Source organism: Colius striatus, chromosome 1 (genome assembly GCF_028858725.1).
Source record: "Colius striatus isolate bColStr4 chromosome 1, bColStr4.1.hap1, whole genome shotgun sequence".
Taxonomy (NCBI): Eukaryota; Metazoa; Chordata; class Aves; order Coliiformes; family Coliidae; genus Colius; species Colius striatus.
The window spans coordinates 180,089,270-180,102,024 of NC_084759.1; the positions used below are offsets into that span (position 1 = coordinate 180,089,270).

Consider the following 12,755-nt stretch of genomic DNA (forward strand, 5'->3'; position numbering starts at 1 on the left):
GTCTACCTGCAAACACAGTCAAAGGCTACAGCTGCAAACCAAAGCCAACTCTAACAATGGCCAATAGCTCAACGACAGAAGCAGCCACATGCTTTGGTCAGCCTTCTGTAACTTTAATTAGTACAAAGGAACCTTTCCATGAACTACCTGCTGTTTTCTGATGACCTCTGGGATCTTTTCATTTAGCCCTATACAAAGAAACAAATATGAAAAAAGTCAATTCAGTCACAGTGTAATCTTCTGAGGCCAAAAGTCAATCTAAATGCAGTGAAGATTTGCTTTCATTTAAGACAGAGGTGAGAACAAAGTCTGCCCTGGAAGTTAAGATAGAAAGCAACAAATGTGGATCACTGACCAAAACAATTATGTACTTGATGCAAATGCAGATTGCATATTGTTATATATAATACATTATGTTTTATTTTTTCCCATTCAGTCTGTTTTTTTCTGTGGTGAATACATGTTGTTAGAAGATGTCTTGTATGGTCTTAATCTTCGTTGTGTACTATTTTTTATAGTCTTAAGTTATAATGAAAAAAAAAAAAAAGTAGGAACCAAACATAAAAGGTCTAGTAAAGCCAAAAATTAATTTCATATTGATTTAAAGTGATCTAGGTGAGTTTTTACACTGAAAGCAAAGATATAGCAATTGTAGTCCACGGTATTTATTTTCAGTCAAACCAAAGTTACATATAATTCTGCCTCTGCTTATACGGGATATTAACACTAACAATACACTCCCTTTGGAAGACTTGCACAGGCCAAATTGTTGGAATGCTGGTTTTCTTGACAACTCCAAACCCAAAAATATGATAATGCATTATGGTGTAGTTGAAAATAGCATAGTCAGATGTTTGCTTAAAACCTAGAAACTTTACGTGTTGCTTTTCATGTGCTGTGCCAAGTCTTGATAATACTTTTTCCCCCAACCAAGGGACCTCATAACCTGATTATGGTTATTGCTTTACAAACAGTTTCTGACAGAAGGTGGCTGCTAGAGCTTAACATATGTACCAGTTCCATGTGATGGTTCTGGTTCTTGCAAACTAAGCTCATCATTTATTCTTTGCTGAAGTCAGCAAATAGACTTAAAGATATACACAGTCATCTATCACGCCAAATAAAAGGACATAACGGCTTTCGAAAGGGTTTTCCCACTTACCCAAAAAGGCTTTCTGAAAGCTTCTACCTCTGCAAAAGAAAAAAAAAACACAAAAAAAACCACAAAAACAAAAGAAATTAGAACAATTATGGCAGATTGCATGAATTGTGAGAACGTCACAGTAACTGCTACTTTTCATTATGTGTGTCTTTGGGTCATGATCAACAGAAAGTGTACGGTAATTACATTCAAGAGAAGGATTCACCTTGTAAGCGATTGTTTTCAGTCAATCAGTCGTCTAAGATACTGGTGTGGGAACTACCTGAAAGGGACTGATGGGTGTTTCGAGCGCATGTTCAAGAGACTTTGATGGACTGGAAGTAAATGTGGTAATTTCACCATCAGGAAGGTGGCCTAAGACTACAATGCTAAAGTATGCATACCTCAGTTACAAAACTTTTGAAAGGAAGTCTCAGCCACAGAATGCATATACCTGTAGAGTTTTGCATGGGTTTTATATAAATACAATTAAAAAGAAAAAATAGCTGCTTGCACATTATACCAGAAAAACCTCCAAAACTGCAATTGCTTTGAAAATAGATTTTAGGTTTTTTGGAGTTTTCTGAGATGCTTGGTCTGTATTTTGATAATTGTGCATATTATGTAAAAATGTTGGTGGACCCATAAATGACCAGACTTTTTCTAAGAAAAATGTTGCTTTAATGCATTTCATGAATTTTTACTCTTATATCATTGCTTGCTAGTAATAGCAAATCTGCTTTTCTGCATCTGCTTTGCGTAGCTATTGTAAGGCTTTGAACTAATGTATGTATTTATTGCTTGAACTTCTGTGCATACCTTATAAAGCATAATGTCTGACAATTTAAATGGCTCATGTATTCTTGCTTCTATCATAAGCCGAGGACGGGGATTATGATCTTTTGTATACAGCAAATTTTAACTGTAGCACAAACATCTGTTTATGTATTGGTGGGATATACCTGTTTTATTTATCTTTTTTGAGGTAAACTAATTTTTGATACTTTTCATTACTGTGTACTGTGTTCATACCTTGAATTCTCTGACGTTAGAAGTCATGGTTGGGAATTGTAACAGCTGTTATTCGTTCTGTATTCATGGCTTTCACTGCTGAATAAAATAAAGGACCAAACCTAGGATTTGAAAGAAAACTGTCTACCTCTAACACCAGGGAGTTATCAGATTTTATTTTACATAGTTTTAGTCTACAAAGTCACAATTGCTTAAACCTAGTGGGCTTAAGGCTTATATTCTATGTGGTTGAGTTCATGGCACAGTTGTACTGTTTGAAAATCAATTAAAGTTTCATGTGAAAGTTACAAGTATTTGGTAGAATTACCACTAACTGGGTTTTCTTTAGATAAAGCAGATATGGACAAACTGTCATCAGCATTGTGTCTACAGCTGATTAACTTCATAAGAATGCATTTCTTTATGATTAGGGAATCCAAGCACAGTCAGCTAGGATCAGTGCTACTAAACAGGACTTAGTATGAACCAGCCTGGACTCAAATGTCCTGGGGTACCCTGTAGTCCGATTTAAAGAGTTCCTCAAATTGGGTGTTCACATTTTGGGTTGGATCTTTTTGTTGTTTTCCCCTCACACCCTAATATTAATGTTCATTGTGGAAAGGTAGTTTTATTATTGCTCTAAAGCTGTTAACCAATAGCCCATTTTGCCCTTGTTATTTCAGGCACCAGATCGCTATGGAGGGGTTTTGTCCATTAAATTTGGCACATTTAGCAAAAAAAGGATGTACATTTTACTATAGAACTGATGTATGAACAGTGTTTTCACTGCTAATGGATGTAAAAATGTATATGGAACCATTTCATTCACTTGCTTACATTTTTGGAGTATAAATAAAAAGTATAATTCTTTTTGATCCATTTATAACCCACAGGGTTTTATTTTTTCTGGGAAGAACTTTCTTCCACCTTAAAGAGCTCAGTTGATAAAAGTATTTCTGTAGCTTGCTGTAGCTCTCTTATGTAGGGCTTGGGATAATGAAACATTCTTAGTTTTATCCAAAAAACCCAAACTATCAATGACAGCAGCACATTTCATCCTGTATGTTATTTTGCAAAGTTCAGCACGTTACTAAACGTGTTAATCCTTCATGCCACCACAACCTGCCTTAGTGGGGGTTTGCGTGTGAAGAGCATTTCTAAAATCCTGTTTGATTTAATGGAAAATGTGATTCTTAAGGAAGCTGATCCCTCGTAAGGCTTTATTGATGTTGTTGTTTATATTGGGGTTTTTTTTTATGGTCCATTTTGAAAGGCAGTAGATGGAAATGTAATTAATCAGCTGTGTTTCATTACTTACTCACTCAGAAATTGTGCACATACTCACTTGCATGTGTGTCCACTGCTCATTGACTCATTGGAAAAGCTGGATACCACAGTCAAGCAACATGGAATAGGCTCTGCTTTGTGACTCTGGCTTGTTTAAAGAAAAAATATCTTAGAATGCATGGAAGTGGTGGTGGTGCAAAGTGGAAATATCTTAAGATATTTCTATCCAAAGAGCTTAGTAGTAAATCATAGAATGGTAGAAAGGTTTGGGTTAGAAGGTACGTTAAAGACCTTTGTGTAATTCCAACCCCCCCGCCATGGGCAAGGACACCTTCTACTAAACCAGATTGCTTAGAATGCTTTAACATCTCATACCTAAGTTCGGCACTTGTGTATTGACTGAAATACTTGTAAAAATGTCATTTCAATGTATTCAATGTAACTTTCCCCTAAATACATTTGAAAAAACCTAAAAAATACATGATATATACATCAATGCAATTATAGAAGATGTGTCTGTATAGGAATTGGTTTACTTCAGTACTTCAGAAAAATGCAGAAGAATGATGACATACTCTAACTGTGATGCTTACTTACAAAGAAGCTGCGTGATGGTATTAGTAGAGGAAATGGAGGCCATGTCTAAGCATGAGGGAGATTTCTGATCCTAATGGATGTATCTGGTTGTAGGTCCATTTAAAATACATCTTTTTTTGCCTTTTTTTTTAAAGAGTATAAAAACATATATGTATTTCAGAGACCAAATGTTTCTTTAGAAACCTGCATCTGCAAACAGCCAGTACCAAGCACATGGGAAGGAAGTGAAAACTTCAACCAACCGTGCTTGAACAACCTGGTGAGAACCACTGCACAATATGCAGACAGAGGATACGGCATTATGGACCTGTTGCTCAAATCGTGTCGGTCTACAGTCGCATCTCCAGCCCTGTCGATACCATCCTGAAGAAAAAGCTGCTATAGATTTTCTCTCACTATAGGGAAGTAAAATTCTTCGTGACATTTCTATGTCTTAACAATTTATATCATGGAAGAGTGGTGTTTTTCCTGCATTCTGGGCCTTCCTTACTGGCAAACCAGACAGCAGAGCCTAAGCCTGAAATTTATCACAGATATATAATGTTTACGGGGCAGAAACGTTAAGGAGCATTAAAGGAAATTTGGTCACATGTCCCATTAGAAAATTATATTTGATGGACTTATTTTACAGAATCTTAAGGATTCGAAGGGACCTGAAAAGACCATCTAGTCCAACTCCTCTGCCAGAGCAGGACCACCTAGAGTAAGTCACACAGGAACTCGTCCAGATGAGTTTTGAATGTCTCCATAGAAGGACACTCCACAACCCATCTGGGCAGTCTGTTCCAGTGCTCCCTCACCCTCACACTGAAGAAGCTTTACCCTGTGTTTCTTTGGAATCTCTTATGCTTCAGCTTGTACCCATTGCCCCTTGTCCTATCATTGGACATCATTGAGACTAGCCTGGCTCCATCCTCCTGACACCCACCCTTTGTGTATTTGTAAACATGAGGTCACCCCTCAGTCTCCTCCAAGATAAAGAGCCTCAGCTCCCTCAGCCTTTCATCTTAAGGGAGAGGCGCCAGTCCTTTAATCATCTCTGTGGCCCTGTGATGGACTCTGTCCAGCAGCTCCCTGTCCTTCTGGAACTGAGGAGCCCAGAACTGGACACAATATTGCAGATGCAGTCTCTAAATACTTTCACAATTAAAGAAAAAGACCCTAAAATCAACAGACACCCTTCTTCAAACTTTATTTATATGTATAATTAAGTATGCATAAATAACAACAATATCATCAGCTTAGATGTCAAGCTTTTTCTGTTATTTGCTCTCTATACAATTAAGTGTATGAGGAGTGCTATCTAGATGTCCCTAAGCAGACTGTCAAAAGTAATTTACAACATATTTCTTAAGAGATACATTTTAACTTTAATTACGCATCTGAAAAATTATGGAAAATAAAATGATTGATGTGTTAATGTTAATTTTCTGAGAATTGAGAGAAGCTAAAACTCATTGAAATTGAGGAAAATAAGCCAACAAAAATTAATGGGCTGTAGTTACAGGAAGGTCTATATGTGTTAGGATGTTGACAAATACCTTTCCACTATCTATTCTTCTAAGGAATGTAAGGGCAGAAACAACAAATAACACAGCAGACAGTCTGACTAGTACTAATATAAATTAAAATATGTTGGATTTTTTACAATTTCTACTTGAAGCAATTGAAGTCTGATGGAATCAGAAGTAAATCAGAAATTGCAAGACATTAATGTTGGGCAGGGAAGTAGGGAGGGAGGAAAAACTGCTAGTCTGAAAAAAAAGATCTTTATTTTAAACTTTTAAGAATTATAATAAGAAATTTTGTCCATTGTGTAGTCAAGCAGTAATAATAGGGTATGCATTTATTGTTACAGTCCAATTTAACACCCTACGCCTGAAACATCAGTAAAATATGTGGAAACTATTCATGCAGATCAAAAGCACAGTGTGGCTCTAAATAATTTCAGTGAATACTCTTTATTTAGGCAAGATTTTTAAAGACCCCTGAAGGTAGACAACCTGGTAGTATGTAGCCAAATAAACTAATATGTCAACTAATATATCAAAGTGAAGGTTGCCTCTCATAGCATAGCCATAGTCTGTGAGTAAATGAAAGAAAATACCTTAGATGAGAATACAGAAATCAAAAGGTAATAAAATTTCTATGAGAAAGTAGGGAAAAAAGACTACTAAAGCTTAAAGACATTTTTAAGTTTCTGTATCAAAGGCTAATATTCCCATTAGAGTCTCTCCATCTGTGTAAAATCAAAGCTGAAGTGAAAGTAAAAGGTGGTGGGTTTTTTTTTTTTTTAAACTACTTGTATTAGTATTCGTGGTCATCAACTTTTTAGCAAGTTCTTATGGCTTCCCAAGTGTCTGAGGACTAGAACACCTGTTACAGGCAACTGAGCATGGATGACGTTTATCAAGGTCTTAGACGTTAATATATTGTTCATATTTTTAGAGAAAATCTCTGACCAAAAACAGTTATACTGTAGTGTTTTGTATGCATTCCATATGAATATTGATATGTTATCTCGTTTTTCCTCTTTATCAAACTAAGATTATATATATATAAAAGCTTTATAATAACTTGTTTTGTGTAGATCTGAATCAAAACAAGGTCAAGCAATACTGCCTAGCTTTATGGTTCATTTTGTGTTTCAGTAACATCTTTCCTCTCTTTAAAGAAGTGTTGTACTGAGAAGGAAAAAACAGATTAAGATTTTCAAGGTCTTTGGGTTAATTCCTTTTGTCATATTTCTTCTCTCCTGTACAATGAATAGTTAGATCCAGTACAGTGCTTTATTTCAGGATCGTTTTTTGTTTATTATCCAAGAATATAGAGCAGGCACTGAAATTAAATATTTATGTCATACGTACATTTTTATCCTATTTTTATTTCCTGAGGTTAGTAAAAACCCAAGTATTTTAGTGAAGGAAGAGTGTTTTTTATGGCTGTGTAATCATTACCCCCAAGCCTTGAATTTGTAACCTATGAGTGTAAACTTGTAAATCCAGCAGAAACATGTAATAATTAATGAGATTCAAGAGATCCTAAGTATTTATGGCCATTGACTGCAGGACTTCCCTCTCTGCTTTAGCCACAGTCCTTGGGCAGTGGTAGAGGTTCTCCAGCCACTAGTCATCCATTTGGCTTCATGGGATCATTCCTATTTGGATATTCTTCTGCTGGAAAACTCCTTTCTCTATATTTCTGCCATCTTGTTTAGTTAAATATGTGATCAGAGTTAAAAAAACCCAACAAAACAACAAAAAAACTACCAAAAGAACCCCAACAAGTGACTCCTGAAATTTGGTAAGTTTATCTCAAGACTTCTTCTGTTTTTCCTATGTTTTACGTTATTTAAGAAGCCACTCCAAGTTCTACCATAAGGTAATTCTCATTCTTGACAAGCCAGTTTATGTAATTTTACTTGTGGAGAAGTGGATACATCTTACTCAAAATGTATAGTAATCCTTTCCAAATTTAATTCAACTCTCATGTCCTTTAAGGTAAGAAATATTTTAATACTATTAGCTCACTATTTACTGGAATGTATAAAAGACGTCCTAACGTGTTGATTTCTGGTAATTATCGTAAAACCTCATGACTAGTTGCAGCATTAATTCAGAATGGATATGAAATAGCGTATCTCTCCTCCTCCTTTCAGGAAGTGGGATACTTATTAAATTAATCAGATGGGAAGAGACAGCAGATTTTATCATTTCAAATAGTAGAAGAAAGCTATAAAGTCCAGCAGAGAAGGAAAGACAGATCTCTGAGACCACGCAGCAACCGTAGAATGGAGAAATCAGAAGTGGCATTTGAAGATGAGTAAAGTCAGTAGGACCAATTAATTAAGACAATGAAATGAAAGCAGTTACATTTACCTACCTGAGAACTTACAAAGAATAGGAAAAAATCAAATAACATTGTTATTGCTGCTTCTTCAGATGAACTCGTATTCATGAAAATATTTCAGGAAAAAAGAAAAGTGTTAAAATCACCTCTAAAAAAGCTTTCTATGTTTTCATTATTCGTTTTTTACTTCAAGTGTCCGGTAAGTTCTGGAGAGGTACAGTGTATTCCAAAAACTGGAGAATCACAGACTCACAGAATGGTAGGGGATGGAAGGGACTGCTAAAGATCATCTAGTCCAATCCTTCTGCTAAAGCAGGTCTACCTAGATCAGGTTGCACAGGAATGTCTCTAGGTGGGTTTTGAAAGCCTCCAGAGAAGGAGAGTCCACAACCTCCCTGGGCAACCTGTGTCAAGGGTCTCTCACCCTCACAGTAAAGAAGTTTTTGCCTATGTTTTAATGGAACTTTTTGTGTTCCAGCTGATGTCCATTACCTCTAGTCCTCTCACTGGACACTACAGAAAAAGATGTTGCCCCATCCTCTGGACATACACCTTTCAAATACTTGAAAGTTTTAATGAGGTCACCCCTTAGTGTCCTCCAAGCTGAACAGTCCTAGGTCCCACAGCCTTTCCTCATAAGGAAGATCCTCCAGTCCCCTGATCATCTTGGTGGCCTTGCACTGGACTCTCTCCAGAAGTTCCCTGTCCATTTTGAGCTAAGGAGCCCAAAACTGGACACAGTACTCCAGATGAGGCCTCACCAGGACAGAGTAGAGGGAGAGAAGCATAAAGCAACTTACTAACACCACAGTAACCAGGATCCTTTAAAATCTGTTGGGTGTTATCAAGGATTTGGGGCGTGGTAGCATTTCAACCTGCCCCAAAGCATTTCATACAAACACTGACTTAGCCCAGGCATAGATGAGTAGGAGAGAAAGACTTAATTTTACTCCTTAACTGCACAGCAAAAGTTAGAGTAGAAAATTCAGATGTTGACAACACATTACACCTAAAATTCAGATATTGACAAGACATTACATGTTCACAGGAATACTGGCTAAATGTGAACGCTATATTCTCTTTTCTCATGCAGCCAAGTTTTTGTAACAATGATTAATCTGTTCTTCAATGAGTTTGATTTCCTGATGTTTATCGTCATGAACAAAAGATAAAGCCTTACAAGTACAGAGGTACTATGAAAAATTATCTATCCTGGCATTTTTGAACTGATTAATGTTCAAAGTTGTTCGCTGTGACTCTGCATGTTCAGTTCTGTATTATATTTTTATGCTTCTCTATCCTTGTAAATTCATACATAAAGATGAATCTGCAGCACTTTGTCAAATGAAATTATCCACCAACAAAAGCAATAACAGGATCTTCAGCACAGTATAAACAAGCATGCAGAACCACACATTTCATCTAAAATAGCCATTACTGAACACAGTTGCCCACTTAAGCTCAAGGAGAGGAATTCCTTTCCTCTCTTTTACTTCAGCTGATTCTCATATCTGTCTCTGAAAAGCCCTTTCCTGCCGTTATAGAAACAAACAGCTTGAGCAGGCACAAAGTGAGGACAAAGTAGAGCTGAGATGGCAATTTTACTTTGTATGCAAACAACCAGGTATCTCAAAAGCCCACCTTTGTCAAATACTTACTGAATGTGAATGACTTTCCTTTTCCCTCAGCAACCAAGTGGTTTATTTCCTTGAATTATTTTGATGCTTCTCCTCCCTGGCTGTTCCAGAACTGCAGATCTGCTCAGCCTTCTGCTGACTGCTGAGAATAAGTGTCATTTGCTAAGTCATTGACCTGTACCACAATGGGCTGATGGGGACATAAGCAACACTGAACTGCCTGTTCTAAAGGTGTTTATTTTAATAGGTAGTGTCCAGTGGGCAGGCTGGTGGCAGAGGCTAAGACGAGGGAGATCAAACCTGCCCTGATGGGCAAGACTATGAGGTGTGCTGAAAGTTAGTTTGACTTAGGCAGACTGGTGACTGTTAAACAAAAAATGCATAAATGAGGCAAATTCTGATTTCTTACAAGTTTTGTTATGAAAGGCTCACACATGTTTGTGTGAAATAAAAGTATGACACTAATCAACACCTCCTAGTCATTAGCATACACATTCTATATATAACTTCTTTTCCTCCATACAGCAAGATTGTAACAGCTCTTTTCCCTTTTTTTCAAACAGGAATTCTATCAGTAATGTATTTTTTGATGGAAAAAATGTAATATAAAAGTCAGATGTATTTTTTTGTTGATCTGATGTTATTCAGTTAATCAGGCCAGATGAGGTAAAATAGGTACGGAATGGCAGGAAAAGCAAAATTAAGCACAACAGAGTGAGCAGGCAAGGTCTGCCTATCATTTTTCACCTCCAAAACACTGTCTGAGGAAAAAGTTACTGCTTGAATACTTAGGAAGATCATGTTCTAGATTCTCAAGTTGAAGGGAATCAGTATCATGTAATTACAGAGGCTGAAGATATATTCACATACGTGCGAGACAATCTACGTCAGGAGAGAAAAACATGAGGTGGTGATAAAGTAGAGCTGGGCTTTTTTAGTTGTGTTTGATTTTCTTTGGGTTACACAGCTTTCATTTATTTACTGTATTATTTGTTGTATTGGGATTTCACTTTCTGACTAATTTTCATAACAATCTCATGACGGTCACATTTTTTGTGTTGCTTAGCATTAATATCTTCCATTAAACTTTGCATAGAAAAGAAAGTTAAGAGTCAAAACAAAGACTATTTGGAAAGCAATTAACTGTGTTTCTTCATTAAATGTGCAAGAGGTGGAGAATGACACCTTACAGACAGATGTTTTTGAGTCTGAAACCAATTAGCTGCCCAGTAGTATGACTGAAAACGTGCATGCATGCTCATGCAGGTGACCCCATCCCGAGGCCTGGGCCCTTGTGCACATAGTCACGTTGTTGCTTTCTTTGATACTGCAAGACATAAAACCTCATTTATATGATGAGCGCATTACATTTGAAAATAATATGGTATATATATCTGTTTGGGGATTAAGAGCACGGAATTATGTGGTTAGCTCCTTAGTGCTGTTGTTCAACTGAGTTACCCCTTCAGAGAAACACCAAAGACCTGTTGGAAGTGTAAATGGACTCTCACATACATACAAGAAACCTAATGAGATGCCAAATCCCGAAGTCTGAGTATCAAAACTTGTGGCTATAATATGTGTGTGCAAAATACAGGTTCAAGCTGGTGGCAGAAACCAAAATACATGACTACTCTTTGAGTGAGTTATAAAACATTTCTCTCGTGAGCTACTGGAACCACATCACATTTAACCCTCTTCTAAACCGGTCTTGTTTCTCTTCAACTGGAAGAAACTCTGTTTAGAAACAAGATGGTCCATAAACATGGGGAAAAGAGGAAAGCGTGAATGTTACATGCTTCTGAGTGCATTTTAAAGGGTAACGTAGAATTTATGCACTGAAAATAGAATGCTAACTAGCCAAGCAGAAAGAGCATGATGTCTGCTCCCATAGTCATCAAAGTTTCATTTTTCTTTACCAAAATGCTTGTAGACTAACTGTTTGACCATCACCTGAGACCACATAATGCAAAAATTAGTCTTTCACATATCCTAACTGCTTCTAGGCTCTCCTAGGCTACTTGATGTTGAATAACAGAGATAAATTCCGTCTACTAAACTATTTCTCAGTAGCAAATGTAAAAGTTGCTGGTGGGTGATAAATACTAGAATATTTTTCAATCAGATAGCATATAAATCCCTTTTTCTTCTCTATTAATAAGCTAAGAACAGAATGCTCTTTTGTCTTATTGTAGTGACGAGTCAATAGAAGAAGCTATAAATATGAGGAAAGCCTGTTGGGATAGCACTGCTTGCACTCTGGTTTTTATTCCATTTCGCTTGATCTCCCTGAACACTCTTACAATAGTGCATAGGAAGATTCTTTTAGCTGGTAAATTAAAGTCTAGATGCAACTCTCCTCATAAATCACTAAAAAAAAGAGGATAAAAGAAAGAAAAGGGGGATATCTCGTCAGTAAAAGACTTCTTATCTGTTGTTAAAATTAAATCCCTTGGAAGTCATATGATTTAATCACAGTTACCAAGACACGTGTACTGCATCCTGCAGCTCTGTCAGGCTGGGGTGCTACCCTTATAGGAATTTTGCACAGTAGCGGCCATGCAGGAGTGAGAGCAATGTACTGCAAAACAGGCCATCTGCCCAAGATAGGCACCCCCATGATTACTGTGGCACAGATCCCAAGGATCATGAGAGGACTGGATGGCTGAAAATCAGCCGAGGAATGCATTTGAATACATCAGCCATTGGTCTGAATTGGGCACCTTACTGTCACAACAAGATTGCTATTTAGCCAAGGCTTCTCTATAGTACAATAAGAGAAATGACTGTGCAATGGACCTACTGTACATATAAAGACAGTGCCCAAGGCTCCGTAATCTTTGGCCAAATGACTCCCTGAGACCTGACAATTTCGACCACTGACTAAATGATTGGCCACATTGGAGAGTAAAAGCATGATGGAGAGAAAAAAAAGTATGGAAAAGGGTCCAGTTAGCTTGGAAGAAGGCTGACGTATCCTTTCTTTTTGCTGATGCCCAAGGATAGAGTCTGCTGAACTACATTTCTCCCAGAAGTTTCCACAGCTCTGAAGATCAGACTTCTATTTAGGTAGAATACTCTTTACTCCTTAGTTAAGAACCAAAAATGTCAGGTTTTGGTAGTCCTAGGGACCTACCATTCAGTGTTTGAAAAAAAATTTATTAACTCTCTCTGCTTCTAATCTATAAAAATGTATAATTGGCACAAATAAATTGTTTCAAGGACATGGAAAC

General features: G+C 37.0%; 1 protein-coding gene across 6 annotated transcripts in view; it reads left to right on the plus strand.

Annotated features, from left to right (window-relative positions):
* Window positions 1-2,418, plus strand: part of FOXP2 (forkhead box P2) — a 417,694-nt gene extending 415,276 nt beyond the window's left edge. For all 6 annotated transcript variants that reach the window (XM_062017501.1, XM_062017492.1, XM_062017511.1 and 3 more), the window contains one exon: window positions 1-2,418. This exon is cut by the window's left edge and continues 937 nt beyond it. The gene's annotated coding sequence lies outside the window, so the exon portion shown is untranslated.
* The last annotated feature ends 10,337 nt before the right edge of the window (window positions 2,419-12,755 follow it).